Source organism: Oncorhynchus nerka, linkage group LG21 (genome assembly GCF_034236695.1).
Source record: "Oncorhynchus nerka isolate Pitt River linkage group LG21, Oner_Uvic_2.0, whole genome shotgun sequence".
In the NCBI taxonomy this organism is placed as follows: Eukaryota; Metazoa; Chordata; class Actinopteri; order Salmoniformes; family Salmonidae; genus Oncorhynchus; species Oncorhynchus nerka.
The window spans coordinates 13,018,589-13,046,029 of NC_088416.1; the positions used below are offsets into that span (position 1 = coordinate 13,018,589).

At 43.0% G+C, this 27,441-nt stretch overlaps 1 pseudogene; it reads right to left on the reverse strand.

Moving 5' to 3' along the window:
* Nucleotides 1-4,853: 4,853 nt before the first annotated feature.
* Nucleotides 4,854-23,847, reverse strand: LOC115103941 (zinc finger protein ZFP2-like; annotated as a pseudogene).
* Between the last annotated feature and the right edge of the window lie 3,594 nt (nt 23,848-27,441).

Consider the following 27,441-nt stretch of genomic DNA (forward strand, 5'->3'; position numbering starts at 1 on the left):
TTTTGGCTGCGTGCTTAGGGTCATTGTCCTGTTGCAAGGTGATGTCTGAGCGTTCTGGAGCAGGTTTTCATCAAGGATATCTCTGTACTTTGCTCCGTCCATCTTTCCCTCGATCCTGACTAGTATCCTTAGTCCCCTGAAAAACATCCTCACAGCACGATGCTGCCACCACCATGCTTCACCGTAGGGAGGGTGCCAGGTTTACGCCAGGCATTCAAGCCAAAGAGTTCAAAGTTGGTTTCATCAGAGCAGAGAATCTTGTTTCTGATGGTCTGAGAGTCTTTAGGTGCCTTTTGGCAAACTCCAAAAGATTTGTGCCTCATCGTAATCCTGTCTCTAAGGTCTACGGACAATTTCTTCGACCTCATTGCTTGGTGTTTGCTCTGACGTGCATTGTCAACTGTGGGACCTTATTCTCAGTCAAAAATATAAGTAGGAATACAGCCTTTCTATTCTCTCATGTGATTTCAGGTTCTCTGACTGGGAAAATGTCCTTCTACACAGAGAGAGAGGTGGTAGGGCTTTTTTGTGTGTGTCCTCTTATGTTCCTTCAGGCTCCTTAACCAGATAAAACCCTTTCCACACTGGGAAAATAGAAAATGCTTTCCCCTGTGTGTCCTCTCATGAGCTTTTAGGTGCCCTATCTGAGTAAAACTCTTTCCACACTGGGAACATTGGAAAGGCTTTTCTCCTGTGTGTATCCTCTCATGAGCTTGTAGGTCCCATAACTGAATAAAACTCATTCCACAGTGGGAACAGTGATAAGGCTTTTCTCCTGTGTGTAGTCTCTTGTGCCTTTTCAGGTTAGCTAACACGGCAAAACTCTTTCCACACTGGGAATATTGGAAAGGCTTTTCTCCTGTGTGTGTCCTCTCATGCAGTTTTAGGTTCCCTGACCAGCAAAAACTATTTTCACAGTGGGAGCAGTGGTGTTGTCTCGCTGGTTTGGGCGTCTCTGGGTCTGGTTCCCCTGAAGGACTCTTCCCGCTGTCAGAGTGAGAGTCTGGTTTCTCTCCTGTCAAAGACAAACAGTTTCTAGTTAAACAGAGAACTTAATGAAACCTCCACATGATAAAACTGTCTTCCTATGAGGTTTAACCTATCTAGCGCAGGGGTTCCGCTAGAACACCTCAAAAACATTCCACTGAAAAGGCAGCACGCGAAATTCTAAAACATTTTCTAGAAATATGTAACTTTCACATATTAACAAGTCCAATACAGCAAATGAAAGATACACATCTTGTTAATCTACCCATCATGTCCAATTAAAAAAATGCTTTACAACTAAAGCACAACATATGATTATGTTAGATCACCGCCAAGTCGAAATAACACAGCGATTTTTCGAGCCAAATATAGGATTCACAAAAAGCAGAAATATAGATAAAATTAATCACTAACCTTTGATGATCTTCAGATGATCTTCATCAGATGACATTCATAGGACACTGTGTTACACAATACATATATGTTTTGTTCGATAATGCGCATATTTATATCCAAAAATCTCAGTTTACATTGGCGCCTTACGTGCAGTAATGTTTTGATTCCAAAAAATCCAGTGATTTTAGCAGAAATACTCATAATAAACATTGACAAAACATACTAGTGTTATTCACAGAATTAAAGATAGACTTTTCCTGAATGTAACCGCTGTGTCATATTTCGAAAAAGCATAATCTGAGAACGGCGCTCAGAACCCAAAACAGCCAGAGGTATAGCCGCCATTTTGGAATCAACAAAGTTAGAAACAACACCATAAATATTCACTTACCTTTGATGATCTTCATCAGAAGGCACACCCAGGAATCCCAGTTCGACAATAAATGACTGATTTGCTTCATAATGTTCCATCATTTATGTCCAAATAGCCACTTGTTGTTAGCGTGTTAAGCCCAGTAATCCATCTTCATGAGGCGCGAGCATTTCATCCAGACAAAAACTCGAAAATGTATGGAATCAATCGTTAGGATGTTTTTAACATAAAACATCAATAATTTTCCAACCTTTGTCATCAGAAAAAGCACTGGAACGCGAGGTATCTGTGTTCGGAGCGCGCGTCATGAGACTGAGTCACGATGCCAGACCACTGACTCAAACAGGACTCATGAGCCCCTCCTTTATAGTAGAATCCTCATTCAAGTTTCAAAAGACAGTTGACATCTAGTGGAAGCCCTAGGAAGTGCAACCTCATCCATATCTCAATGTGTACTCGGTAGGCAAAGCTTTGAAAAACTACAAACCTCAGATGTCCCACTTCCTGGTTGGATTTTTCTCAGGTTTTCGCCTGCCATATGAGTTCTGTTATACTCACAGACATCATTCAAACAGTTTTAGAAACTTCAGAGTCGAGGTCGACCGATTAATTAGGGCCAACTTCAAGTTTTCATAACAATCCGAAATCGGTATTTTTGGGCGCCGAATATATATATATATATATTTTATACCTTTATTTAACTAGACAAGTCAGTTAAGAACACATTATTATTTTCAATTACGGCCTAGGAACGGTGGGTTATAACTGCCTTGTTCAGGGGCAGAACGACAGATTTTCACATTGTCAGCTCGGGGGATCCAATCTTGCAACCTTACAGTTAACTAGTCTAACGCAATAACGACCTGCCTCTCTCTCGTTGCACTCCACAATGAGACTGCCTGTTACGCGAATGCAGTAAGCCAAGATAAGTTGCTAGCTAGCATTAAACTTATTTTATGAAAAACAATCAATCATAATTACTAGTTAACTACACATGGTTGATGATATTACTAGATATTATCTAGCGTGTCCAGCGTTGCATATAATTGGACTGAGCATACAAGCATCTGACTGAGCGGTGGTAGGCAGAAGCAGGCGGGTAAACATTCATTCAAACAGCACTTTCGTGCGTTTTGCCAGCAGCTCTTCGTTGTGCGTCAAGCATTGCTGTTTATGACTTCAAGCCTATCAACTCCCGAGATGAGGCTGGTGTAACCGAAGTAAAATGGCTAGCTAGTTAGCGCGCGCTAACTAGAGGGACGGAAGCTATACTGTTACACTGGCAATACTAAAGTGCCTATAAGATCATCCAATAGTCAAAGGTTAATGAAATACAAATGGTATAGAGGGAAATAGTACTCCAATAATCGGTACCTCCAATAATCGGTATCGGCGTTGAAAAATCATAATCGGTTGACCTCTACTTTAGAGTGTTTTCTATCCAATACTAATAATAATATATAAGGGAACACTAAAATAACACATCCTAGATCTGAATGAATGAAATATTCTTATTAAATAATTTTTTCTTTACATAGTTGAATGTGCTGACAACAAAATCACACAAAAATTATCAATGGAAATCAAATTTATCAACCCATGGAGGTCTGGACCTCCACGTGCCTGTATGACCTCCCTACAACGCCTGGGCATGCTCCTGATGAGGTGGCGGATGGTCTCCTGAGGGATCTCCTCCCAGACCTGGACTAAAGCATCCGCCAACTTCTGGACAGTCTGTGGTGCAACAGACTGTCCATTGGTGGATGGAGCGAGACATGATGTCCCAGATGTGCTCAATTGGATTCAGGTCTGGGGAACAGGCGGGCCAGTCCAAAGCATCAATGCCTTCCTCTTGCAGGAACTGCTGACACACTCCAGCCACATGAGGTCTAGCATTGTCTTGCATTAGGAGGAACCCAGGGCCAACCGCACCAGCATATGGTCTCACAAGGGGTCTGAGGATCTCACCTCGGTACCTAATGGCAGTCAGGCTACCTCTGAGGAGCACATGGAGGGCTGTGTGGCCCCCCAAAGAAATGCCACCCCACACCATGACTGACCCACCGCCAAACCGGTCATGCTGGAGGATGTTGCAGGCAGAACGTTCTCCACGGCGTCTCCAGACTCTGTCACATGTGCTCAGTGTGAACCTGCTTTCATCTGTGAAGAGCACAGGGCGCCAGTGGCGAATTGGCCAATCTTGGTGTTCTCTGGCAAATGCCAAACGTCCTGCATGGTGTTGGGCTGTAGTAAGCACAACCCCCACCTGTGGACGTCGGGCCCTCATGGTGTCTGTTTGTGACCGTTTGAGCAGACAGATGCACATTTGTGGCCTGCTGGAGGTCATTTTGCAGGGCTCTGTCATTGCTCCTCCTGCTCCTCCTTGCACAAAGGCGGAGGTAGCGGTCCTGCTGCTGGGTTGTTGCCCTCCTACGGCCTCCTCTACGTCTCCTGATGTACTGGCCTGTCTCCTGGTAGCGCCTCCATGCTCTGGACCCTATGCTGACAGACACAGCAAACCTTCTTGCCACAGCTCGCATTGATGTTCCATCCTGGATGAGCTGCACTACCTGAGTCACTTGTGTGGGTTGTAGACTCCGTCTCATGCTACCACTAGAGTGAAAGCACCGCCAGCATTCAAAGGTGACCAAAACATCAACCAGGAAGCATAGGAACGGAGAAGTGGTCTGTGGTCACCACCTGCAGAACCACTCCTTTATTGGTGGTGTCTTGCTAATTGCCTATAATTTCCACCTGTTGTCTATTCCATTTGCACAACAGCATGTGAAATGTATTGTCAATCAGTGTTGCTTCCTAAGTGGACAGTTTGATTTCACAGAAGTGTGATTGACTTGGAGTTACATAGTGTTTTTTAAGTGTTCCCTTTATTTTTTTGAGCAGTGTATTAGCATCTGGGACAGAGTAGGGGGCAGTTCACTCTGGGCACGCTATTCATCCAGGAGTGAAAATGCTGCCCCCTATCCCAAAAACTAGACTAGATCCCTCAATAAAAGAGCAGAACTGGTCATCCCAGAGTAACTGAATGCAAAAACATTCAAGAGATATGCAGTATCAGTCAACATTTTGGACACATCTAGTCATTGAAGGGTTTTTCTTTATTTTTACAATTTTCTACATTGTAGAATTATAGTGAAGACATCAAAACCTTGAAATAACACATATGGAATCATGTAGTAATGAAAAAAGTGTTAAACAATTAAAAATATATTTTAGATTTGTCAAAGTAGCCACCCTTTGCCTTGATGACAGCTTTGCACACTCTTGGCATTCTCTCAACCAGCTTCACCTGGAATGCTTTTCCAACAGTCTTGAAGGAGTTCCCACATATGCTGAACAGTTGTTGGCTGCTTTTCCTTCACTCTGTAGTCCAATTCATCCCTAACCATCTCAATTGGGTTGAGGCCAGGTCATCTGATGCAGCACTCAGAATTTACCATAGGAGGACTCAACGATGATGAATGGAAACAGTATGCACCTGAGCTCAATTTCAAGTCTCATAGCAAAGGGACTGAATACTTATGTAAATAAGGTATTTCTGTTTTTTTATTTTTCACAAATGTGAATTTTTTTCTCCAAACTTGTTTACTCTTTGTCATTATGGGGTATTGTGATGTCATTATGGGGTATTGTGTGTAGATTGATGAGGATTTGTATTTGTTTTAATCCATTGTAGAATAAGGCTGTAACGTAACAAAATGTGGAAAGACTTTAGTGACATAAATAAGGGGTTAAAGACATGTATCTCTCAGATTCAGACACTTCAGAACAAACTTCCTTTCGATGTTCTGGGGGAAACAATGTTATTATGGTTACGGTTGTTCCATGTTGTGGATGTTATCCAATGTGTTACTATGGTTACTGCTGTTCCATGTTGTGACTGTTATCCAATGTGTTACTATGGTTACTGTTGTTCCATGTTGTGAATGTTATCCAATGTGTTACTATGGTTATAACAGTATGGCCAAATCATTTTTTACATAAAATAACTTTTTAATATTTTTTGTTGATACTTCCATGAGTCTTACAGTTCAAAATTATCCTTGGTATAACCTTCTTAAAACAGCACTATACTGGGGAAGCCCTTCATGTTGTTTAAATCTTCTTAAAACAATTCCATATAGTTTAGAAGAACCTCCCCCTTCGACAGGGCTTAGACTGTAAAACTATCATTTATATCTGATGATCGGTGGGACAAGGACATCCAAGCCGGCGAAACCCTCCCCTATCCCGGACGACGCTGGGCCAATTGTGTACCGCCTCATGGGTCTCCCGGTTGTGGCCGGCTGCGACACAGCCCGGGATCGAACCCGGATCTGTAGTGCAATGCAGTGCTGCACCACTCGGGAGGCTGTTGATACCTAGCACTACCTATTATACTTGCTAGCACCACACGAGAGCGAAGCTAGCGTGGTCATCCACATGTTTTACCAATAGTATAAAACACCTGCAAGCTCTTCATAAAAAAAAAATGCAGTATTCAATATCAAAAGTAAAGAAATATTTAAAAAATGCAGGGACCCAAGACTAAAGATTCTATTTTAACAAACTAAACATAAATCTTATCAAACTCGCGTGGTGCAGTTGAGTTGTGGGTGTCAGAAATAATGTAGCTATTTTTACAGCAGGAATTCTGATAAGTTGTAGCTGTGACGAGGGCTTAACCTCACTGGCCAATGAAAACATGTTCCCAACCTTTTCATGTGGTTCCATCAAGTTGTGTATTTACGGTGTTTGATGTTGTGTTGTTATAACCTCCGGGAGGAGAGCATGGATGTTTGTCCTGGGAGATTCCATGCCAGCGGACCCCGGAAATATTTGTCAGAACATTCCTAGATATCAAAAATATTTTCAGGCTAGGCTGCGGTGTGTGTGCGTAATGTGTGGATAGTCAAGTAGCTCCTGACGAACAGTTATTGTGCTGACGTTGCTTCCAGAGGCAGTTTGGAACTCGGTAGTAGTGAGTGTTTCAACCGAGGACAGACGATTTTTAAGTGCTACGCGCTTCAGCACTCAGCGGTCCCATTCTGTGAGCTTGTGTGGCCTAACACTTTTTGGCAGAGCCATTGTTGCTCCTAGATGTTTTCTCTTCACAATAACAGCACTTACAGTTGACCGGGGCAGCTCAAGCATGGCAGAAATTTGACAAACTGACTTGTTGGAAAGGTGGCATCCTATGACGGTGCCATGTTGAAATTCAGTAAGGCCATTCTACTGCCAATGTTTGTCTATGGAGATTGCATTGCTGTGTGCTCAATTTTATACACCCGTCAGCAATGGATGTGGCTGAATTAGCCGAATGTAAATTTAAGTTAACAAAAAATGTATTGGTTCTGCAATGTTGAAAATACTATAAGGTGTGGAGACCATCAATTTCAACTTATTTTAGAAGAAATAGGTCATTATTTAAGAAAAAGTACAATGGTGCTAATATGTTTATCATGCCACTGAATCCAATCAAATTAATTTAGCAATATCCAAATCATATAACAAATCCAATTCAAGAGGTTTCAAGGCTGGAATCAAGAAATGCAAAATTCCATTAATCTATATAACAACTTAATATTATGTCACATGCACCGAACACACACATGCACCTTACAGTGAAATGCTTACTTACAAGCCCTAATCAACAAACAAATGAATATGAATAAGAAATAAAAGTAACAAATAATTAAAGAGGAGCAGTAAAATATTAAGACAGCCATCTTGTCCAGGGGAAGTACATCAAGCTGCTTCACTACAGAAACAGGAGATAGACTCCTGTTACTATACTGTGGTACTCTATAGACTAGAGTCCTGTCCAGAAACAGGAGATAGACTCCTATTACTATGAGATGTTCTGAAACCTGTACACTTGTATACAAAATATCATCTCATTTTAGACATGAACCAAACTTTTTTTTTAAAGAAAACCTTTTTTGTTTAAGACTTCATATAAACAATATGATTTAATGCGGCATAAACAAAAACAAATTCTCAAGTCAAAAACTTAAGTCAGAACACAGCTTCTCTATTCTCTCATGTGATTTCAGGTCCTCTGACTGGGAAAACGTCTTTTCACATTGAGAGCAGTGGTATGTCTTCTCCTCCTGTGTATGTATTCTTTCATGCTTATTCAGATGCCTTAACCTGTTAAATGTCTTTCCGCACAGGGAGCAGTGGTACGTCTTATCCCCTCCTGTGTGTGTCCTTTCATGCCTTGTCAGACCCCCTAACTTGGTAAAACTCTTTCCACACAGGGAGCATTGGTAAGGCTTTTCTTGTGGGTGTGTCCTCTCATGCTGTTTCAGGTTCACTAAACCCCTAAAATTCTTTCCACACTGGGAACATTGATAAGGCTTCTCTCCTGTGTGTATTCTCTCGTGAGTTTTCATGTTTACTAACCAGGTAAAAGCCATTCCACAGTGGGAGCAGTGGTAAGGCTTCTCCCCTGTATGTATTCTCCCGTGTAATTTCATGGACTTTAACTGGGTAAATCTCTTTCCACACACGGTGCATTGGTACGGTTTTTCTCCGGTGTGTGTCCTCTCATGCATTTTCAAAGTCCCTAACCATCTAAAACTCTTTCCACACTGGGAACAGTGATACGGCTTCTCTCCTGTGTGTATTCTCTTATGCTGTTTCAGGCTCACTAAACCCCTAAAACTCTTTCCACACTGAGAGCATTGGTAAGGCTTCTCTCCTGTGTGTGTCCTCTTGTGCCGATTTAGGTTCCCTAACTGGGTAAAATTCTTTCCACAGTGGGAACATTGGAAAGGATTTTCTCCAGTGTGTATTCTCTCGTGTGTTTTCAGGCTCCTAACCAGGTAAAAGTCATTCCGCATTTGGAGCAGTGGTAAGGCTTCTCTCCAGAGTGTATTCTCTTGTGTATTAATAGGTACCCTAATTCGTTAAAACTCTTTCCACACTGGGAGCATTGGAAAGGTTTTTCCCCTGTGTGTGTCCTCTCATGTCTATTCAGGTGATATAACCAAAGAAAACCTTTTCCACACTGGGAACATTGGAAAGTCTTTTTTCCTGTGTGTGTCCTCTCATGTTTCTTCAGGCTCCCTAACTTGGTAAAACTCTTTCCACAGCGGGAGCAGTGATGTCCTCCTGTTGCTTTGGGCGTCTCTGGGTCTGATTCCCATGAAGGACTCTTCCCTGGGTCTGGTTCCCCTGAAGGACTCTTCCCTGAGTCTGGTTCCCCTGAAGGACTCTTCCCTGAGTCTGGTTCCCCTGAAGGACTCTTCCCTGAGTCTGGTTCCCCTGAAGGACTCTTCACTGGGTCTGGTTCCCCTGAAGGACTCTTCCCTGGGTCTGGTTCCCCTGAAGGACTCTTCCCGCTGTCAGAGGGAGAGTCTGGTCTCTCTCCTGTCAAAGACAAACAGAGTATCTAGTTACTTAGTTGTCTACTGTGCTGTACTGTGTGGCCAAACTTGTGAAACATATAAGTCTATGATTGGTTCAGATTTGGTCTTGTTTGGAGTTCATTAAAATAATAGCCAGTGTGAAAAAGAGTGGTCACCAAGGCATTCCTAGTCAATCATCAAACATTTCTGTAAAAACCCAATGTGTTTTCCGTTTGCTCCAGCAATATTCTTAAAGTGTATGTGAATTTAGCAGTAAAAATATATTTTCAAATATTAGTTTGATGAGCCCGGCCTACAAGACCCAGTTTCATCACCGCCCTCTCCTGAGGCTGAAAGCCCAGAGACTAGCACTTTGCCTGGGTGTGCGGTTTTGTCTGGGGGCGCTAAAATTAACATTCGAGGCCATCAAGCTACTATGCTCGGAGATAGTTTTAATTTCAACTGAGGTAGGCTCGATTCAGACCCGAAAACAAGAGGTTTCTGATACTTTCAAAGCAGATTGAACTGATCTGTGAAACGAGACTGTGCCTGTTATTGCCTCACTCAAAACAACAGTTCCACACCATGATGATTGCAGCACATTACACCTGACGTGAATCGCTGAGAATCTGATAAAGGCGCAGGAAAGCTGTGTGAGCTTAGAGGGATTCTCTCCATCTCAGCAATATCCTGAGACCGTTATTACATTTTTGGCCGATACCGATATCCAATATTTTGCCTTTTAAGTATTCTAGTACAGTTAAATAGCTAACACACACACGGATGCAGCGGTCTAAGCTAGAGGTTGACCATTAATTAGGGCTGATTTCAAGTTTTCATAATCGGAAATCTGTATTTTTGGGCGCAAGTCAGTTAAGAACACATTCTTATTTTCAATGACGGCCTAGGAACGGTGGGTTAATTAACTGCCTCATTCAGGGGCAGAAATGTCACCTTGTTTTCACCTTGTCAGCTCGGGGGATCCAATCTTGCAACATTGCAGTTAACGAGTCCAACGCAATAATGACCTGCCTCTCTCTCGTTGCACTCCACAAGGAGACTGCCTGTTACGCAAATGCAGTAAGCCAAGGTAAGTTGCTAGCTAGCATTAAACTTATCTTATAAAAAACAATCAATCATAATCACGAGTTATCATCAACCATGTGTAGTTATTACTAGACATTATCTACCCTGTCCTGTGTTGCATATAATCTGACTGAGCATACAAGCATACAAGTATACAAGTATCTAAGTATCTGACTGAGCGGTGGTAGGCAGAAGCAGGCGCGTAAACATTCATTCAAACAGCACTTTTGTGCGTTTTGCCAGCAGCTCTTCGTTGTGCGTCAAGCATTGCGCTGTTTATGACTTCAAACCTATCAACTCCCGAGATGAGGCTTGTGTGACCGAAGTGAAATGGCTGGCTAGTTAGCACGAGCTAATAGCGTTTCAAACTTCACTCGCTCTGAGCCTTGGGGTGGTTGTTTCCCTTGCTCTGCATGGGTAACGCAGCTTCGATGTGGTGGCTGTTGTCGTTGTGTTGCTGGTTCGAGCCCAGGGAGGAGCGAGGAGAGGGACGGAAGCTATACTGCCTACCACTGCTGTCAGATACTTAGATACTTGTATGCTTAGTCAGATTATATGCAACGCAGGACACACTAGATAATATCTAGTAATATCATCAACCATGTGTATGATTGATTGTTTTTTTATAAAGATAAGTTTAATGCTAGCTAGCAACTTACCTTGGCTTACTGCATTCGCGAAACAGGCAGTCTCCTTGTGGAGTGCAACGAGAGAGAGAGGCAGGTCGTTAAATCGTTGGACTAGTTAGCTGTAAGGTTGCAAGATTGAATCCCCCGAGCTGACAAGGTGAAAATCTGTCGTTCTGCCACTTTTGATTTATTTCACCTTTATTTAACCAGGTAGACAAGTTGAGAACAAGTTCTCATTTACAATTGCGACCTGGCCAAGATAAAGCAAACTGAACCAGGCAGTTAACCCACCGTTCCTAGGTCGTCATTGAAAATAAGAATGTGTTCTTAACTGACTTGCCTAGTTAAATAAAGGTATAAAAAAAATGTATAAAAAATAAAAAACAGCAAATCGGCGCCCAAAAATACCAATTTCCGATTGAAAACTTGAAATCGGCCCTAATTAATCGGCCATTCCGATTAATCGGTCGACCTCTAGTTGTCACTCTCTAGGTCATGCCAGTAGGCTACAGTAGGTTGTATCTCTCTAGGTCATGCCAGTAGGCTACAGTAGGGTGTAACTTTCTAGGCCATGCCAGTAGGCTACAGTAGGTTGTAACACTCTAGGTCATGCCAGTAGGTTACAGTAGGTTGTAACACTCTAGGTCATGCCAGTAGGCTACAGTAGGTTGTAACTCTCTAGGTCAAGCCAGTAGGATATAGTAGGTTGTAACTCTCTAGGTCATGCCAGTAGGTTACAGTAGGTTGTATCCAAGTGGAAACAATTATCAACCCAATGTGGAAAGAGTCAAATTTGGTCAACAACAAAATGAATGGCTTATTTGCTACATGAGGTTTACTTGACCCAACAGACGATTCGAAATGCTTAAGTTGTTATGTGGACAAGTGGCATACCGACCACTTTGATAGAAACACTTTAGGAGTTGTCTCCAGATCGCTATGCATATTCATGCTAGTAGCTTAGCATCGCTCTCCATTGAATACAGGCGGTTGACGTCAACAACCCTCATAGATTATAAACAATAGATAATAATAATAAGATGAATCCACCAATACAAAGAAAGGTTAGGTGGGAGATAGACAACCCACAGTCCCACTTTGTGAAAAACGACTCCCCTTGTTAGGGCGGAGAGTCATCTTGTCAGTATATCCATAATCTTTGGTGTAGCCAACCAAACTCTCACATGGCACTATTGCGGGGCACGGTGTGTAGTAAATCATCACTACATGAAAATCACTACATGCCATGCCCCCCAGTCTGCGGTCAGCAGATAGACCCTTCTCAATTATATATGTTAAGTCACTTTTTGGAAACGGGATGGAGAAAACAAGGGTAGCCTGTTGTCTACGTCGCCTGATTATAGACATATCAGTCATCATCCTAGGGCCCTCCGTTGAAGAGGTATTGACGAGCCAACTCCGAATATCCAAAGTTAAAACCACATTTAAGGCGGTACTTACTGGTGTTAATCAGATCTCCTATCTCCACCTCTTCGTCTTTCAATGTGACAGTAATCTCGCCTTCCATCTTCACTCCAAAAACTGCATCCTCCTCTTTCTCTTCCTCCTCTTCTTTCACTCTGAACGCATATTCCTCTTCTTATGGAGGACCAGCCTATTCGATATGATGTAGTTATTGATGTAGTTATTGATGACTACTAATGAGTAGCTATATATTATGCAAGGTGATTTGTAAATGAATCAGTCAGCAGCCACCTGCACTGTCGGCTGCCAAACCAATCAGGTGTTCAACAAAATTATTCTTCAGACGTCATTGATTACGTGCTGCTGATAATGTGACACTGCTTTCGATTATACCGCTTAGCGTCTCCAGTACATGCCTCATAGCTCCAGTCTCAAACTGAAGCCTGTTCCTGCTGAAGAAGAAGAGGTCTGCTGGATGGAGAAAGAAGCTCTCGTGAAAGAGGAGGAGGAGGCTGTTACAATACAAAAACAAGTAGAGAGTGAGGCTGTTACAGTGAAAGAAGAAGAGGAAGATGCGTTCAGAGTTAAAGAGGAGGAGGAAGATGTTTCAGTGAAAGAAGAGGAGGGGGAGGTGACTGTCACATCGGAAAATGAAGAAGAGGAGGGACCTGGATATCTGGGCCCGGATTCACAAACTCATCTTAAGGCACCCAATGGTTCTAACGATGAACAGGCCCTGATTAACACAAGTACTGTCTTAAAAACAGAAGCACAAACTCTGCAGTTGTTGAACTGATGTTTGGTGTTAAAGGGGGAATTTGCAATTGCTACATCCATATTTTGACTTTTAAATAATTTATTTATAGCCATTGATTCTTGAAGAATATAACATATGCCTCATGAGCTTAGTTCAACTGTTGTACCCCATCAGAACCCCAAATAAGCTTTTTTCTACTCCAATATTTAGAAACAATGTAAACCAACACTGTATAGCCTCAACATGGTGAAAACTATAATGCTGATATCATGGATGGTCAGTCCTTGCATCCATAGGTCTGGCTATGAATTTCTCCAGCCCCATCCATCATCTTATTACCAAAACAGTGGTGGAATTACAGCTTTGTTATTGGTTGAACTGCAGATTGGTTCATTGATTGTTGTGTGGCTTTTTTAAAAGGGGCAACCTAGTTTTTAAAGAAACAAAATGGCTGCCCAGAGTCCTGAGCTGTGTTAGAATACTCATACTAACCTTACTATTTGTGATGTTAATAGAGCATATAGTATGCTTATTGGTCATAGTATGATGTAGTTAGTATGCAAGAGTTCCCGGATGTCGTACTAAATTCCCCAAATGTGACGTATAGACGTAGAACTTTAGGGCCCAAAAAGCATTTCTGTAGGGAAACACAAACCAAAATCACTCCACTACCCTGAATTTCAAACAAAAATGGTACTATTCAGATCCCTACACAGGTTCAGGAACTTGGGAGGTGGGGGAACGTCTTCATTCAGTTCTCCCTGTAACATTTGGTCTGTCCTGGAGATCCAGAAATCTATTTGCCGCCTTCACAATGTCGTCTAGCTTCTTAGATGTTTTATTAGTTTATTATTAATGCAATTTATCACTGCGACAGTGAGGACAATGCAAACGCAATTTTGTTGTAGAAACCCCTCCATGCTAATGCGGTAACTGCTAGTATTGAACGAAGGTTATTTATAATTTGTTAATACAATTTATTACTTGCTCTATAAACACAACAAAGTCCACCTTGTTCACTATTCGTCTGTTGGGATCCTTCTCCTGCATGGCTTCACTGCAGACTATGGGACATGAACTACCTTCTCCTCTCTACTCCTTCAGCTGTTTTCACTGCCTCCATATAGGACACCTGCTGGATGGGCCTGATCATCCTAGCTACTGTGACATCCTTCATCCGTACAGGGAACGTGATTCCCATTACAACATGCTTCATCTGACTACGACATATTTATTCCTTCGACAAACACTTGCCATATGTCCAAACTGCAGCGGCTTCTGTACATCTCACTTACCCAGGTTTTACATAAGATGGGAGAACCACTTCACCAAACCACAGTAAAACCTTCCCTCTATCATTAATTTTAATCAACGTGCGTCTACCTGAAATTTTTTACCTAAACCACACAAAGCTTTCTCCTTTGGCGCTGTTGACACGCAATCAGAATCATACCGCTCCTGGTCACTCCAACCGATTCCACTTCACCCAGTTCATCCTTCACCATCTTTGAGACCGTTAACAGGTCACCCACAAAAACATCCTTGCTGATGATTCCAACTCCGACCCTAAACTGCTGTTCACTACCAACTTTAACCCTTTTCACTCCACTGTTCTTCACCATCGTCCACTCAGTCTCAACAACTGTACAGAGTCACTGTTCTTCACCATCGTCCACTCAGTCACCAACTGTACTCACGCCAAGATAATCCCTCAATGCTTCCTCCAGTCATCCCCCGGACTCCCTCGCTCTGTGCTGTGAAAGATGTGAGAGTTTGTGTTCTCAAAGTAGCACCTATATTGTTTTCATTCCAGCACATCTGTTGCTTCACCAACTTTTCCTCCCTTTCGTCTGCATTACTTGCTGTCTTTTCCCTTCCTGATTTCCCTCTCTTGGATGTCTCCACCACGCTCCTACTCTGTCAGTAATTCCTCCCTGGTTTATTAAATTGGTAGTCATGTCAAACAACAATATATTCAAGGTGCTGCACATTCTATTCCACATCTGGAATTAGAATCGTCATTATGTTTCCATGATTTCAACACTTCACCAGTTAACTAAGCCTATAATGTGGACACCAAGGATGTGGGTACCAAGGAACTTGAAGCTCTCAACATGCTCCACTACAACCCCTTTGATGAGAATGGGGGTTTGCTCAGAGTTTAGTCCCAGGTTTCTTAGCTTAGTGATGAGCTTTGAGAGCACTATGGTGTTGAACGCTGAGCTGTAGTCAATTAATAGCATTCTCACATGGGTGTTCCTTTTGTCCAGGTGGGAAAGGGCAGTGTGGAGTGCAATAGAGATTGCATCATCTGTTGGAGGGGGGGGGGGGGGGTATGCAAATGAGAGTGGGTCTAGGGTTTCTGGGAAAATAGTGTTGATGTGAGCCACGTCCAGCCTTTCAAAGCACTTCATGGCTACATATGCGAGTGCTATGGGTCGGTAGTCATTTAGGCAGGTTACCTTAGTGTTCTTGGGCACAGGGACTATGGTGGTCTGCTCAGACTCAGACAGGGGATGAAAATGTCAGTGAAGACCCTTGCCAGTTGGTCAGTGCATGCTTGGAGTACATGTCCTGGTAATCCGTCTGGCCCTGTGGCCTTGTGAATGTTAACCTGTTTAAAGGTCTTACTCACATCGGCTGCGGAGAGTGTGATCACAAAGTCATCTGGAACAGCTGATGGTCTCATGCATGTTTCAGTGTTACTTTCCTTGAAGCGAGCATAGAAGTTATTTAGCTCGTCTTGTAGGCTCGTGTCACTGGCCAGCTATCGGCTGTGCTTCCCTTTGTAGTCTGATGTGGCAAGCTCTGCCACATCCGACGAGGGTCAGAGCCGGTGTTCCATGGTGTTCAATGGATATATCAATCTCCCCAGGGTAGCAGTAATACGTTGAGAGATTTGTCCACAAAGGGTTACCCCTCCCATAGTTGGCTCATTATTGGGATTCATTGCTGATTCCTACCTGTAGCTCACTATGAAGTGTCTAGTGATACAGGTAAAGGGCCCTGTTGGAGATTGGTAGCGGAGTCGAGGGAACAAGCAGGGTCGGACACAGCCATGTTATTATCCCACACAGTGTCTGTGGTTCATATGAACCCCGTTCCTGGGAATTAAATTTGATTACAAATCGTCACAGTCTGTTACCACAGAAGGGGTCCGTTTGTCCCATTTCCAGCTAGGTTACGAGGCGCTTTGTGTAACGACCGTTCGTGGAAGAAGGTGAGGACCAAGATGCAGCGTGGTAAGTGTTCATCATTATTTTAATAAACTGAACACAAAATACAACAAGGAACAAAAGAAACAACCGAAACAGCTCCGTCAGGTGCAAAACACACTAAACAGAAAATAACTACCCACAAAACCCATGTGGGCAAGAGCTACCTAAGTATGGTTCTCAATCAGAGACAACGACAGACAGCTGTCCCTGATTGAGAACCATACCCGGCCAAAAACAAAGAAATACAAAAACATAGAAAAAATAACATAGAACGCCCACCGTAGTCACACCCTGGCCTAACCAAAATAGAGAATAAAAAGCCTCTATGGCCAGGGCGTGACACTTTGTCATTTCCACAGTCGGTTTATTTTGGTACTGTCCATATGTAGCTTGTTTTTGGTCACAGAATGGCTGAATAAGTGCAACATTTTACCTGGAGCTAACTATGTTCGGTCCGAAACTTGATATAAAATATTCTGGGCCCTCAAAATTTCCCGCGCCAGTGAGTTAGGGACAGACACAGCTGTAGGCTATTTGTGTAAGGGAAAGAAGTAATCAGGTATTTTGTGACATTTCCACTGGATCAGAGCATTACATTTTTCCCTTTCATGTCTGGTGGTTATCAACAGAGATCTGGAAATATTTTACAAATACTTTGAGGAACTATTGTCATTCGCCAATTGATTTTAGTAAGACTTTGTTTACTGTTTGAGAAGAAGAAAAAATTACTTTGAGAAGCTCCACAAATCATTAGTGGGGGTGAGTAAATACTATCCAACATCCCCAAATCGCTCTCTGCCCTTTGTTTGCTAAAACGCAATTTGGTTGCAGAAACACCTCCATGCTAATGCGGAAATCCCTAGTTATACCAATAACATAGACCTACTGTAGGACCCATAACTTCACCTAACAACAACATAGACCTACTGTAGGACCCATAACTTCACCTAACAACAACATAGACCTACTGTAGGACCCATAACTTCACCTTACAACAACATAGACCTACTGTAGGACCCATAACTTCACCTAACAACAACATAGACCTACTGTAGGACCCATAACTTCACCTAACAACAACATAGACCTACTGTAGGACCCATAACTTCACCTAACAACAGCATAGACCTTCAGAAAGGTGCCTATATTGGAGACCAAAAGTTGTCTGGCACACAACTTTAAAAATGTATTTCTAGCATACAATTGTCGATGTTACTACTAATGGGAAAACAAGACAAAATATGACTATTGTTATTCACTTGACTGTCTTAAGACAAATGATTAACATTCATTACAGACATCATTGTTTGTACAACATCATGGCTACGCTGTTGGCATCAACATTTTACAGTGTATTTTTGCTGTTGTGGGCCTTAAACCACCTGTCTGACTTTTTGTTCACACAGGAGAGAGACGTGACTATCGTGGATCCTCTGGGGGGCCTCAACAACCTCATGATGCTGATGAGGCAGAGAAGAGTCTCTCCACGTCAAAACACCTCAAGAAACACCAGCAGAGACTCACAGGGAAGAAATCTCATTGCTGCTCTGACTGTGGGAAAGGTTGCAAATCTTCATCAGAACTTAAAATACACCAGAGAAGACACACAGTAGAGAAACCATACTGCTGCTCTGACTGCAGGAAGAGTTTCTTAAGATCAGATTCACTAAAAAGACACATGAGAGTTCACACGGGAGAGAAACCTTATAGCTGGAGTTGTTTCATGAAATAATGTCACAATGTACAATGTTTTAACATTGTAGTAGGAATATTTTAATGATGTCACAATGTAGAATGTTTTAACATTGTAGTAGGAGTATTTTAATGATGTTCTACCTTATCGTTTGCCCTGTTCAATTGATTGCAGCATGATATGGATATTAGCCTCAGGGGAAAATCCAGGCTCTGAATTGAAAGGGTACTCTTGAACAATAAGTGACTAACAAAAAAAGGGCTGTGTTACACTTACTGCATTGGTGATCCACCTGAATCAAAATGCAACACTTCAAAATGTAGCTAGCTGTTTTCTACAAGTTGAAAAAGCTGCTTGTTTAAAAAAATACATGTCATGAGGAAGGTGAGGGATCAGCCCAGAACTCCACGGCAGGACCTGGTCAATGACCTGAAGAGAGCTGGGACCACAGTCTCAAAGAAAACTATTAGTAACACACTACGATGTCATGGATTAAAATCCTGCAGCGCATGCAAGGTCCCCCTGCTCAAGCCAACGCATGTCCAGGCCCGTCTGAAGTTTGCCAATGACCATCTGGATGATCCAGATGCGGAATGGGAGAAGGTCATGTGGTCTGATGAGACAAAAATAGAGCTTTTTGGTCTAAACTCCACTCGCCATGTTTGGAGGAAGAAGAAGGATGAGTACAACCCCAAGAACATCATCCCAACCGTGAAGCATGGAGGTGGAAACATCATTCTTTGGGGATGCTTTCTGCAAAGGGGACAGGACGACTGCACCGTATTGAGGGGAGGATGGATGGGGCCATGTATCGCGACATCTTGGCCAACAACCTCCTTTCCTCGGTAACAGCATTGAAGATGGGTCGTGGCTGGGTCTTCCAGCATGACAACGACCCGAAACACGCAGCCAGGGCATCTAAGGAGTGGCTCCGTAAGAAGCATCTCAAGGTCCTGGAGTTGCCTAGCCAGTCTCCAGACCTGAACCCAATAGAAAATCTTTGGAGGGAGCTGAAAGTCCGTATTGCCCAGCGACAGCCCCGAAAACTGAAGGATCTGGAGAAGGTCTGTAGTGGGCCAAAATCCGTGCTGCAGTGTGTGCAAACCTGGTCAAGAACTACAGGAAATGTATGATCTCTGTAATTGCAAACAAGGTTTCTGTACCAAATATTAAGTTCTGCTTTTCTGATGTATCAAATACTTATGTCATGCAATAAAGTGCTAATTAATTACTTAAAAATCATACAAAGGGATTTTCTGGATTTTTGTTTTAGATTCTGTCTCTCACAGTTGAACTGTACCTATGATAAAAAAATGACAGACCTCTACATGCTTTGTAAGTAGGGAAACCTGCAATATCGGCAGTGTATCAAATACTTGTTCTCCCCACTGTATGTAAATAAGGTGATTCTGTTTTTTATTTTTAATAAATGTGATATTTTTTCTCCAAACCTATTTTCTCTTTCTCATTATGGGGTATTGTGTATAGATTGATGAGGATTTGTATGTATTTAATCCATTGTAGAATAAGGCTGTAAACGTAACAAAATGTGGAAAGACTTAAGTGACAAAAAAGGGGGTTAAAGACATAAAAAAATATATAGATATAATTTTTTGATCTCTCTCTTAGATTCAGGACAGACACTTCAGAACAAACTCCCTTTAGATGTTTTGGGGGAAACAATGTTACTATGGTTACTGTTGTTCCATGTAGTGAATGTTATGCAATGCATTAGTATATGGGTTATAGCAGTATGGCCAAATATTTTTTGTTGATACGTCCATGGGTCTTACAGTTCAAAATCAAATAGCAAAATTGTCCTTGGTATAACCTTCTTAAAACAGTACAATACAGGGGAAGCCCTTCATGTTGTTTAAACCTTCTTAAAACAATTCCAAATAGCTTAGAAGAACCCCCAGACAGGGCTTAGACTGTAATGGGTTAAAACTATCTGAGACTTACATTACTCTGAGACTAGTTATCCTGGGATCTTACATTACTCTGAGACTAGTTATCCTGGGGAATAGTTTCAATACATTTGCAAAAAATCTAAACCTGTTTTTGCTTTGGCATCATGGGGTATTGTGATGTCATTATGGGGCATTGTGATGTCATTATGGGGTATTGCGATACATTTTAGAATAAAGGGATGCACCGATATCACATTTTTGGCCAATACTGATATCCAATATTTTCCTTGCCCCCAAAAATGTAGAGGACTTTTAAGCATTCTAGTACATCATTCTAATAGTTAACACACACACGGACGCAGCAGTCTAAGACACTGCATCTCAGTGCAAGAGGCGTCACTACAGTCCCTGGTTCGAATACAGGCTGTATCACATTCGGCCGGGATTGGGAGTCTCACAGTAGTTGTCTGTTATTGGTGTAGAGTGGACGACAAAGGAGAGGGATCCCACATGTGGATAGGAAGATACAAATTATTATTATTATTACTGGAAAATATTCATTTAAAATCCAGGAATTTTACAACTTTAGCTCTCTAGGTCATGACAGTAGGGTACAGTAGGTTGTAACTCTCTAGGTCAGGCCAGTAGGCTATAGTAGGTTGTATCTCTCTAGGTCATGCCAGTAGGCTATAGTAGGTTGTATCTCTCTAGGTCATGCCAGTAGGCTATAGTAGGTTGTACCTCCCTAGGTCATGCCAGTAGCTTACAGTAGGTTGTATCCAAGTCGTTATATCTCTCTAGGTCATGCCAGTAGGTTACAGTAGGTTGTAACTCTCTAGGCCATGCCAGTAGGCTACAGTAGGTTGTAACTCTCCAGGTCATGCCAGCCGGCTACAGTAGGTTGTATCTTTTTTTCAAGCAGAAATTTGCTTCCTGCAACACTAACTCAAAAAAGTTCTGGGACACTGTAAAGTCCATGGAGAATAAGAACACCTCCTCCCAGCTGCCCACAAGATAGGAAATACTGTCACCACTGATAAATCCACTATAATTGAGCATTTCAATAAGCATTTTTCTACGGCTGGCCATACTTTCCACCTGGCTACTCCTACCCCGGTCAACAGCACTGCACCCCCCACAGCAACTCACCCAAGCCTTCCCCATTTCTCCTTCTCCCAAATCCAGTCAGCTGATGTTCTGAAAGAGCTGCAAAATCTGGACCCCTACAAATCAGCCGGGCTAGACAATCTGGACCCCTTCTTTCTAAAATTATCTGCCGAAATGGTTGCCACCCCAATTACTAGCCTGTTCAACCTCTCTTTCGTGTCGTCTGAGATTCCCAGAGATTGGAAAGCAGCTGCGGTCATCCCCCTCTTCAAAGGGGGGGACACTTGACCCAAACTGCTACAGACCTATATCTATCCTACCCTGCTTTTCTAAGGTCTTCGAAAGCCAAGTCAACAAACAGATTACCGACCATTTCGAATCTCACCATACCTTCTCTGCTATGCAATCTGGTTTCAGAGCTGGTCATGGGTGCACCTCAGCCACGCTCAAGGTCCTAAACGATATCTTAAACACCATCGATAAGAAATATTACTGTACAGCCGTATTCATTGATCTGGCCAAGGCTTTCGACTCTGTCAATCACCACATCCTCATCGGCAGACTCAACAGCCTTGGTTTCTCAAATGATTGCCTCGCCTGGTTCACCAACTACTTCTCTGATAGAGTTCAGTGTGTCAAATCGGAGGGTCTGCTGTCCAGACCTCTGGCAGTCTCTATGGGGGTGCCACAGGATTCAATTCTTGGACCGACTCTCTTCTCTGTATACATCAATGATGTCGCTCTTGCTGCTGGTGAGTCTCTGATCCACCTCTACGCAGACGACACCATTCTGTATACTTCTGGCCCTTCTTTGGACACTGTATTAACAACCCTCCAGGCTTCCTATTTCGCAACAAAGCATCCTTCACTCATGCTGCCAAACACATCCTTGTAAAACTGACCATCCTAACAATCCTCGACTTCGGCGATGTCATTTACAAAATAGCCTCCAATACCCTACTCAACAAATTGGATGCAGTCTATCACAGTGCAATCCGTGTTGTCACCAAAGCCCCATATACTACCCACCACTGCGACCTGTGCGCTCTTGTTGGCTGGCCCTCGCTTCATACTCGTCGCCAAACCCACTGGCTCCATGTCATCTACAAGACCCTGCTAGGTAAAGTCCCCCCTTATCTCAGCTCGCTGGTCACCATAGCATCACCCACCTGTAGCACGCGCTCAGGCAGGTATATCTCTCTGGTCACCCCAAAACCAATTATTTCTTTGGCCGCCTCTCCTTCCAGTTCTCTGCTGCCAATGACTGGAACGAACTACAAAAATCTCTGAAACTGGAAACACTTATCTCCCTCACTAGCTTTAAGCACCAACTCTCAGAGCAGCTCACAGATTACTGCACCTGTACATTGCCCACCTATAATTTAGCCCAAACAACTCTCTTTCCCTACTGTATTTATTTTATTTATTTGTTTTGCTCCTTTGCACCCCATTATTTTTATTTCTACTTTGCACATTCTTCTACTGCAAATCTACCATTCCAGTGTTTTACTTGCTATATTGTATTTACTTTGCCACCATGGCCTTTTTTTTGCTCTTACCTCCCTTATCTCACCTTATTTGCTCACATCTATATAGACTTGTTTATACTGTATTATTGACTGTATGTTTGTTTTACTCCATGTGTAACTCTGTGTCGTTGTATGTGTCGAACTGCTTTGCTTTATCTTGGCCAGGTCGCAATTGTAAATGAGAACTTGTTCTCAACTTGCCTACCTGGTTAAATAAAGGTGAAATAAAAAATAAATAAATAATTATCAATCAACCCAATGTGGAAAGTGTCGAATTTGGTCAACAACAAAATGAATGGCTTATTTGCTACGTGAGGTTTACTTGATCCAACAGAAGTTTCGTAATGCTTAAGTTGTTATGTGGACACGTGACACACCAACAACGTTCATAAAAACACTATAGGAGTTGTCTCCAGATCGTTATGCATATTCATGCTAGCAGCTTAGCATCTCTCTCCATTGAATACAGGCGGTTGACGTCAACAACCCTCATATAATATAAACAATAGATGATAATAAGAAGAAGTATCCACCAATCCAAAGACAGGATAGGCGGGAGATAGACAACCCGCAGTGCCGTTTTGTGGACAACGACTTCCGTTGTTAGGGCAGAGACACATCTTGTCAGTATATCCATAATCTTTGGTGTAGCCAACCCAGCTCTCGCATGGACCTATTGGGGGGCACGGTGTGTAGTAAACCATCACTACACGAAAATCACTACATGCCGTGCCCCCCAGTCTGCGGTCAGCAGATAGACCCTTCTCAAATATATATGTTAAGTCATTTTTTGGAAACGGAACGGAGAAAACAAGGGGTAGCAACAAATTGAATGCTTACTGGTGTTAATCAGATCTATCTCCACCTCTTCGTCTTTCAATGTGACAGTAATCTCCCCTTCCTTCTTCACTCCAAAAACTGCATCCTCTTTCTCTTCCTCCTCTTCTTTTACTGTGACATCCTCTTCCTCTTTCACTCTGAACGAGTCTTCCTCTTCTTTCACTGAAACAGCCTCAGCCTCGACTTCTTGTTTTACTGTGACATCCTCCTCTTCCTTCTCCTCTTTCACGACAATGTTCAGTCCCAAAGCTTCTTTCTCCGTCCAGTGGACCCCCTCTTCTTTAACAGGAGGGGAGATGTTTAGGGAGCTCATGTTCGGGGATGGTAGCTAGCTAGCAGTAGCAACTAGGCTAGTGCTAACTTAACCAGCCAGCTACTATAGCTGACTAATACAAAATAATGTAATATTAAATTAAATAGGTTAACAAGTAGATACGACAGGAGTGTGTCTAAAACACAGTAGCTAATATACACCGAAAGCGTATAAATAGCTTGAATCTTTCGGCTATTTTGGCCAGCAAGCTACCGAGGTGGTTGACGAACCGTTTCTGAAGAACCGTCCACTAGATTATACGTCACGCCGGTAGCGTCGCCTGAAAGACGCACATCGCCGTCTGCTGACTGGAGGGGAAACGCAGTTAAGATAAATATTTTATTTTCAGACAAAGATTATTTTAAATGGTTTTAATTAACTTTTTTTTTTTTACTTTAGTTTACAGCGCATTCGGAAAGTATTCAGACCCCTTGACTTTTTCCACATTTTGTTGGATTAATTACAGCCTTATTCTAAAATGGATTAAATAGAAAATGTTCCTTATCAATCTACACACAACATAATGACAAAGTGAAAGTGAAACCCCATTTGGAAACCTGTGGTTTGAATTGAATCGAGGAATGGTCTAAGATCCTTCCCACGGTGTTCTCCAATCTCATAAAACATTTTAGGAAAAAGTTAATCATGCTGTCATCATCGCAAGGTGAGGTATTGAGAGGTAGTGATCAAACCAAATCAAATATTATTGGTCACATACACATGGTTAGCAGATGTTATTGTAGTGAAATGCTTGTGCTTCTAGTTCCGACAGTGCAGCAATATCTAACAAGTAATCTAACAATTCCACAACAACTACCTAATACACACAAATCTAAATGGATGAAATAAGAATATGTACATATAAATATATGGATGAGCAATTGCCGAGCGGCATAGGCAAGGTGCAATAGATGGTAAAAGATACAGTGTATACATATGAGATGAGTAATGTAAGATATGTAAACATTATTATTAAAGTGACATTGTTTAAAGTGACTAGTGAGTCTCTATGTAGGCAGAAGCCTCTCTGAGTTAGTGATGGCTGTTTAGCAGTCTGACGGCCTTCAGATAGAAGCTGTTTTTCAGTCTCTGGGTCCCTGCTTTGATGCACCTGCACTGACCTTGCCTTCTGGATGGTAGCAGGCTGAACAGGCAGGGGCTCGGCTGGTTGTTATATTTAAAGGCTATATAGTGTTTATATTTATCAAGGGTGCCAATAATACTGGACCTGACTATAAAATATAGTATTTAAAGACTGGACCTGATTGTATATCTTAAATGACCACGTTTTCACTAATTTGATGACAGACTAATTGCCAAGTAATTCAAAAAGGTCAGGGGACCCTGGCTGGAAGTATGATGTAATGCCACTCTCACACAGTATGGCTGAACATACCCCTATCAGGCCTCTCAGTTCCATTACAATACAGAGAAGAGTCATTAGACGAAGGCGTCTTCGGTAGGGGGGTTAGAGCCCCTAAGCTCTGTCTGAACATTTACGCACAACGCTTGCGGTACGGTTTTGGAAGCATAAGGACCTAATCTTTCATATCAGCCAGAAACTTTTTTTTTTTAACTAAAGGTTAAATTGATACACACCTTTATAGGGTTAAAGTTGTGTTCCCACTCAGCCATATCTCCATGTTCCATGGAATATAAGATCAGCGCCAACTCACCATCAGTACGACCAAGAATATGTTTTCCGCGACGCGGATCCGGTGTTCTGCCTTACAAACAGGACAACGGAATGGATCGCATGCAGCGACCCAAGGAAACGACTCCGAAAAAGAGGGAAACGAGGCGGTGTTCTGGTCAGACTCCGAAAAAGGGCACATCGCGCACCACTCCCCAGCATTCTTCTTGCCAATGTCCAGTCTCTTGACAACAAGGTTGACGAAATCCGAGCAAGGGTAGCATTCCAGAGGGACATCAGAGACTGCAACGTTCTCTGCTTCACAGAAACATGGCTTACTGGGAAGACGCTATCCGATGCGGTGCAGCCAACGGGTTTCTCCACGCATCGCGCAGACAGAAACAAACATCTTTCTGGTAAGAAGAGTGGCGGGGGCGTATGCCTCATGACTAACGAGACATGGTGTGATGAAGGAAACATACAGGAACTCAAATCCTTCTGTTCACCTGATTTAGAATTCCTCACAATCAAACTACATTATCTTCCAAGAGAATTCTCCTCGATTATAATCACAGCCGTATATATCCCCCCCCCCCCCCCCCCAAGCAGACACATCGATGGCTCTGAACGAACTTTATTTAACTCTTTGCAAACTGGAAACCATTTATCCGGAGGCTGCATTCATTGTAGCTGGGGATTTTAACAAAGCTAATCTGAAAACAAGACTCCCTAAATTTGACCAGCATATCGATTGCGCAACCAGGGGTGGTAAAACCTTGGATCATTGTTACTCTAACTTCCGCGACGCATATAAGGCCCTGCCCCGCCCCCCTTTCGGAAAAGCTGACCACGACTCCATTTTGCTGATCCCTGCCTACAGGCAGAAACTAAAACAAGAGGCTCCCACGCTGAGGTCTGTCCAACGCTGGTCAGACCAAGCTGACTCCACACTCCAAGACTGCTTCCATCACGTGGACTGGGACATGTTTCGTATTGCGTCAGATGGAAATATTGACGAATACGCTGATTCGGTGTGCGAGTTCATTAGAACGTGCGTCGAAGATGTCGTTCCCATAGCAACGATAAAAACATTCCCAAACCAGAAACCGTGGATTGATTGCAGCATTCGCGTGAAACTGAAAGCGCGAACCACTGCTTTTAATCAGGGCAAGGTGTCTGGTAATATGTCCGAATATAAACAATGCAGCTATTCCCTCCGCAAGGCTATTAAACAAGCTAAGCGTCAGTACAGAGACAAAGTGGAATCTCAATTCAATGGCTCAGACACAAGAGGCATGTGGCAGGGTCTACAGTCAATCACGGACTACAAGAAGAAACCCAGCCCAGTCACGGACCAGGATGTCTTGCTCCCAGGCAGACTAAATAACTTTTTGCCCGCTTTGAGGACAATACAGTGCCACTGACACGGCCTGCAACGAAAACATGCGGTCTCTCCTTCACTGCAGCCGAGGTGAGTAAGACATTTAAACGTGTTAACCCTCGCAAGGCTGCAGGCCCAGACGGCATCCCCAGCCGCGCCCTCAGAGCATGCGCAGACCAGCTGGCCGGTGTGTTTACGGACATATTCAATCAATCCCTATACCAGTCTGCTGTTCCCACATGCTTCAAGAGGGCCACCATTGTTCCTGTTCCCAAGAAAGCTAAGGTAACTGAGCTAAACGACTACCGCCCGTAGCACTCACTTCCGTCATCATGAAGTGCTTTGAGAGACTAGTCAAGGACCATATCACCTCCACCCTACCTGACACCCTAGACCCACTCCAATTTGCTTACCGCCCAAATAGGTCCACAGACGATGCAATCTCAACCACACTGCACACTGCCCTAACCCACCTGGACAAGAGGAATACCTATGTGAGAATGCTGTTCATCGACTACAGCTCGGCATTCAACACCATAGTACCCTCCAAGCTCGTCATCAAGCTCGAGACCCTGGGTCTCGACCCCGCCCTGTGCAACTGGGTACTGGACTTCCTGACGGGCCGCCCCCAGGTGGTGAGGATAGGCAACAACATCTCCTCCCCGCTGATCCTCAACACGGGGCCCCACAAGGGTGCGTTCTGAGCCCTCTCCTGTACTCCCTGTTCACCCACGACTGCGTGGCCATGCACGCCTCCAACTCAATCATCAAGTTTGCGGACGACACAACAGTGGTAGGCTTGATTACCAACA